Below are 6,018 nucleotides of genomic sequence, written 5' to 3' on the forward strand. Positions count from 1 at the left end.
AACGGATAGTACGATCAACCATCCACGCATGCGCTCCTGCCGGAGTTTGACAACAGAACATCAAACACCATTAATACATAACATGAAGGAATCCCCATAAAAACGAATAATTAACACCTCACTTCTGGTGTGAAGAATTCTTCGCCACAAACTCTGACAAATTGTGATGCCCAAACCTGGCAGGCCTTTTCCTCTTTTTGTCTAAGCAGTAAGGGTGCTCAGGACCGCTGTTCGTGGTTTTGGGACATCCAGCAGTCAGACACCACTTCGATCCAACGTTTCTCGTTCTACGGGCAACTGCTGTAGGCTGACAGGGGATCATGGGGCCAGGACATCTAGCTGCTCGTCTTAATGCAGCTGCTTTCTTGGCTGCTGGTCTGATATGGGCTTTGCCAAAACAATGCATCGCAGACACCAGCCTTGATGGATTTGCTTTCATTGCTCTGTATTGCTTAGCCATTGCTACCAGGGCCTCACTGTAGTAGTCATCCTTGGTCAAGGAACTGAAACCGTTTAGCATGTCTTCCACCAGGTCAGACATATTCAGGCAGAATGTCTGTTAGATAAACATATTATATATATGAGAGGAGACATTAAACAAACTCTTCAAGACAAACCGTATCATTCAAATGGATTAGACTTAAATGCTGTATGCTGGGACTTGTTGATATACCGATTATATACACAGAGTAATACAAAACATTAAGGACACCTTCTCTTTCCATGACATAGACTGATCAGTTAAATCCACTTCAATCAGTGTAGATGGAGGAGACAGGTAAAAAAATGATTGTTTAGCCTTGAGACAATTGAGACATGGAATGTCTATGTGTGCCATTCAGAGGGTGAATGGGCAAGACAAAATATTTAATTGCCTTTGAACGGGGTATGGTAGTAGGTGCCAGGCGCACCGTTTTGTGTCAAGAACTGCAACGCTGCTGGGCTTTTCATGCTCAACAGTTTCTCGTGTGTATCAAGAATGGTCCACCACCCAAAGGACATCCAGCCAACTTGACACAACAGTGGGAAGCACTGGAGTCAACATGGGCCAGTATCCATGTGGAACGCTTTCGACACCTTGTAGAGTCCATGCCCCAACAAATTGAGGCTGTTCTCAGTGCAAAAGGGGGGGTGCAACTCAATATTAAGGTGTTCCTAATGTTTGGTATACTCATTGTATGTGATGTAGCGATACATTCATATTCTCCTATAATAACAGAAAATAGCAAATTCTTTGAAGATCTCGCTTTGTTAACTCACCCCCTTCTGAGTCGCTTGGCACAGCGAGAGGCTGGTGGTCAGGAGCACTGGAGGTTGTATCTTCCCTCTCCAAGCCAGTGGTTATGTCTCAAGTGATTGCTGTTAAAGACGTAATATATACTGTATATATTCAATAAAGAAACAAATATTATACTTTATAACACTGTTTCATAAAGCAAATAAGGAACATATAGATGAGAGGAGACATTAAACAAACCGTATCATTCAAATGGAGTAAAAGTTCTAAAGTCAAAAAGGACTGCATCAAACTTGTTTATCCTTCAGTCACGAGCTGGGGTGTGATGTCACCAATTCTTCCAGATGTTATGAATTCTTCAAATGGGGATTTGAAACTCCTTCAAACTAGTTGCATGCGATGTCATTGTGAAATGCGAAAACAGATATCTTTAAAAATCCCCTAAAATAAACGATGACATTCTGTATTGTTGCCTCATCCAGTATTCATCATGTGTCTGTTTTGTGTGCTCATTCAGCAACTAATGACTGACTGGGCTGTCTCAGTGGCTGCAGAAAATCCAGAGGTATTGCTGCTGTAAGAGATACAGTATTTAATTAACTTCAGCGCTCTGCTTTGGTACATAAAATATTCACATGAAAATTGTCTAACCATAAACAATAATACAATTGCCACTATTTTACCTCCTGTTATCTTCAGCAAATCAGCCCTCATCTCCGGTGTTGTCAGGAGGAAATTGCTGGACAGGCATTTGTATATCTGGACCACAGCAGCCTAGTGCTTGTATGGAGCTCCTGTGTGCCCTACTGGACAAGTGCAGAGGTCCATCTCCATGTTCACAGTATAGGTCTGGCCTGGTGTGATGCCCTTCACCCTGTATAGCTTCTACCCCAAGCTATAAGATACAACAAATTATAAAAGACCACATTATGGATTTTTGTAATATTGCAAACCTGTATTCATTACTATTTTACCTGCTTGATGTCAGATGGGTTGACGTTGCTCTCCTGGGCCAGAAAACATGAGCGCTGGAACGTTTCATAGCGGCCAAGGGCAAGATTGAACGCTTTTCGCCCTCTGGAGGATTTTATCCTTAAGGACCCGCATTGATGCCTCCACAAAGTTATTTATTTCATTCCCTCGGGTTGGCAGCTCCTCCCGATAGCTGAGTGCCCAACACTCTCGACGACTGAACAGTCGATCGAAGTAGGCTGAATTTCTTGTACCTGGAATTAGGGTAAAATATGTAATTGAACAATGTCTTGTACTATCACATATTGCTGACAAAATAAGGGAAAATGTTTCCCCAAATAACAACATATCCCAAACAAGGATTGGGGAAATTTAAATGAGAAAAGACTAAAACTGACCAGCAAGTCCTGGTTTTATCATAAAAATGTTACTGAGAATAAAGCATAAGTTAATAGATTTCACCTCATTATACTGTTCTACTACATTAACCTGGCAACAACTGGGTTTTGATTTGCCTGCTGATAGAGGGGCTCAACCATCTCTTCCCTGGCATACATGATGTCCTCGAAGACAGTCTACTCCACTCTCCTTACTTCACAGCCACTTCCACACTGCCTGGAGTAGGTGGAAGGTGCAGAGGAGCAGTTTGGCCCCTGGAAATGCCTTTCCTAACGCTCCCCTCTCTGCCTTGCAGTCATCTGTAATGATGAGGCGAGGACCAGCCTGACCTCTCCCTGCTAAGGCATCCTCAAGATGTCCTTCAATAGTTGAAGGCCCTCAAGGATTGTGGCCTCAGGATAACCCCAAGGAGGAGACCGCCAGCACAGGTGTGGGTAAGGAGAAGAAAAACTCTGCAGTTCTCTGTCCATGTTCCCAGAAGAATCAATGAAGCAGAGCTCGCCACTGTGTCTGGTCTGATGGACAGGCTTCATCAGTGGGAGGCAGATAGCCAATCTTGGCGCAGATCTCCTCGCATATAAGATTACACTCCTCAACCTCCCTCTAGGGCTGAGAGCATCTCAGGCCCATTCTGTTTCCCGTGCAAAAGGTAAAAGTAGCACAACGATGTGTCCACAATTTCCTACACCTGTTCACTACTAATACTGTAACACTTACCACGATACAAAAGGAAATTATGATAATCATCATTGAAAGAGCTGGGTCAGTTTTTGCATTCAAAACAACTGGGAACTCGGAAGTCTCAGACTTCCAGCTTCAGTGCGTTGAAGACAACTGGAACAATAAAACGTTTTGAACGGTCATCCATCCCAGAATTCCATGTTGGAAACTCTGGCATCTTTCTAGAGCTCAGAGTTTCTGACCTGAAGATCACTGACAACATGATTTAAACAAGTTTTTTCCCAGAGTTCCCAGTTGTCTTGAAAGCGCCAAGTGTCTCTATAGATGGGTTTAGCTGACAACGTCATGAAAACGATGCACACGCGTCAATGGGGCAGAAGTCCATGAGTTGTTGTGATTCTGGATGGCGAGATAGCTACCAACAATGACAAGAAACTGCCATGTCGAGAATCCTAAGTGACTAGTTTCATCTTGTTTTTGACACCATGTCTTGTTTTTAGGTGTTTTGACTGATTTCATGTAAATATGGCAAGAATTAGCTAGCTAGCTAGCAAAAAACTGTAACAATGTATTTGAGAGACAAGTGCACATGTATGTTTTCAATAAACATTGGAAAATAATTATAGTTGACATGTTGTCAACAATCTACTGTAAGCCAACTCCGTCTGTTTGGCCAATAGTTGCGCACGCGTCGGTTTTGTTGCTAAACAACCATGGCTTTGGCCCCAATGACGCAGACTTATAAACGGGGCGTGGTTTCGTTTGGGGGTAAAAATAGACACTTTTGGGTCAGCAATAGACCATCAGTCCTGGTCTTGGATGTGCCACAATGATTATGTAGGGGTATATGAGGGGTTAGAGTGCTATAAGAGAGGTGAAGGGTTACAGAGGGGTATAAGTGGGGTGTGAGCAGCTCATCCATAATGATTCCAAGGACGAGGACGAGGAGCACAGCCAGCCCACGACAAAACCAACTGCCTGACCGACGCACACCCACTGAACTGACCGCTGCCCCACCCTGCCCTGTGCTCAGCCCCTCAGGTTATTCTCCCCCTCTAAAGATCTATGGTCTTTCCCTCCCCAGATCTCAGGTCTTGTCTGAGGCTATATTTCTAGCAGTAGACCGGGCTCAAGCTCCAACAGTGTTGTGTGCCTAACCACTGCTTGATCTACAAATACACCTGCATAGCAGAGAGTGGAGTAACATTTTCGAGTGACTCTTTAACAGTCTATGGGTGTTTGCCCCAGGCTCAGAGCTAGAGAAATACCTGCACAGGTATCAGTTTGTTTATGATGAGTTTGCCCACTGACCTTGTTATTTATATAGTCCCAGTAACTGTGCCATATCAATTGCAACATTATAGTTTCTGATCAAATGTACATTCTTTCTCTGTTTGTACAGAGGAAATACTTTTCTGATGAGTTTTTTTACTGTATTTTTTAACTACATACTGTACGTCAACATTTACATTTACAATGCCGTATTATATGCAAGGCCATTTTAGAGGTACAATCCCAGAACACTATTGATATAACCCATAAACACAGGTATGAAGACCAAACAGGTATTGGCTAAGTGTAGATTTACAGTACATACTGATGATGTGTATGACAAGCTGCATTTTGAATAGACTAAAATGTAGTCTGACAAGTCTGACAGGATAGTCAGTTATGATGTTCTCGAAGAAGCGGAATTAGAAAAGAGTGACATCATCAGCATTTAAAAATAACAACAATGTAAATACTGTCTCTCTAGAAAATCAGCTCAGTTGGCGCTACAACTGATATAGCTCTTTTTTGTTTGACCATTTTCTTTGCATCAGTTTTTTTCCATAAAGACTGTAATTTTGTGTATGTAATTTATATACAATAATAATACAGTGTAGATTATGGTATTAACCTAATTGTTAATTAATTGGACAGCCCAGTGCAAAACAACAGCATGTAAAAAGACATCAACATGGCACCTCCACATATTTCTTAGTGATTGCAAAAAGACACAATGGAATCACATGGATATAACGTGATGGGATGTTATGTGTGTTTAATAAATGAATAAGATTCTCTTTGCTAAGTTTAGAGCGTTTTTTTTATATCTACCTGGATGAGATTGGCATCTAAGACATATTTCATTACAGTGTTGGGGAAGCTACTCTGAAAAGATAGTTTACCAAGCTACCAATTACTTTACACTGAAAGACGTTAATCTACACTAAATCTACCCTTAAGAAAAATATAGTTTACTTAAGTAACATCACTTTAAAAATGTAGTTCACTACCAAACTACTTTGTGAAAAACTATTATAGTAAATCTGAAAATGTCAATGACTAGAAATTGCAAGAAGAGATCACTTTGGGGTCATATATTAACATAATGTGTAATTTAGCCAATTAAAAACAAACAATATATTTAAAGTGAGAATTAGGCAGGTCTGATGTGAAAAAGGAAAGGAAATGATTACCTACTTCACCCATATTTTCATTTCTTTTTGAAAAACAAGTAGTGTGTAGTTCCAGTAATTAGCTACACCACTACATGGCAAAGTAATGAACTACTGAAAACACTATCTAGATTTGAATTTAGTTCAACTACCACTAAGCTACTGCAAAATGTAGTTAAATTACTAGTTGAACTACATGTAGTTCACTACTCCCCAACACTTATTAATTATAATATTCATTAATGATGATAAGGATAATAACGTCACGTCAGGCACATTCTTTCAGCC

General features: G+C 41.0%; 1 protein-coding gene across 1 annotated transcript in view; it reads right to left on the reverse strand.

Moving 5' to 3' along the window:
• Positions 1-5,308: 5,308 nt before the first annotated feature.
• The window catches only part of LOC311138976 (FYVE, RhoGEF and PH domain-containing protein 5-like), a 75,842-nt gene continuing 75,132 nt past the window's right edge, over positions 5,309-6,018 (reverse strand). The window contains exon 21 of the mRNA XM_084173790.1: positions 5,309-6,018. This exon is cut by the window's right edge and continues 1,006 nt beyond it. The gene's annotated coding sequence lies outside the window, so the exon portion shown is untranslated.

This window comes from Coregonus lavaretus (assembly GCF_964263955.1).
Source record: "Coregonus lavaretus genome assembly, chromosome: 12".
Classification (NCBI taxonomy): Eukaryota; Metazoa; Chordata; class Actinopteri; order Salmoniformes; family Salmonidae; genus Coregonus; species Coregonus lavaretus.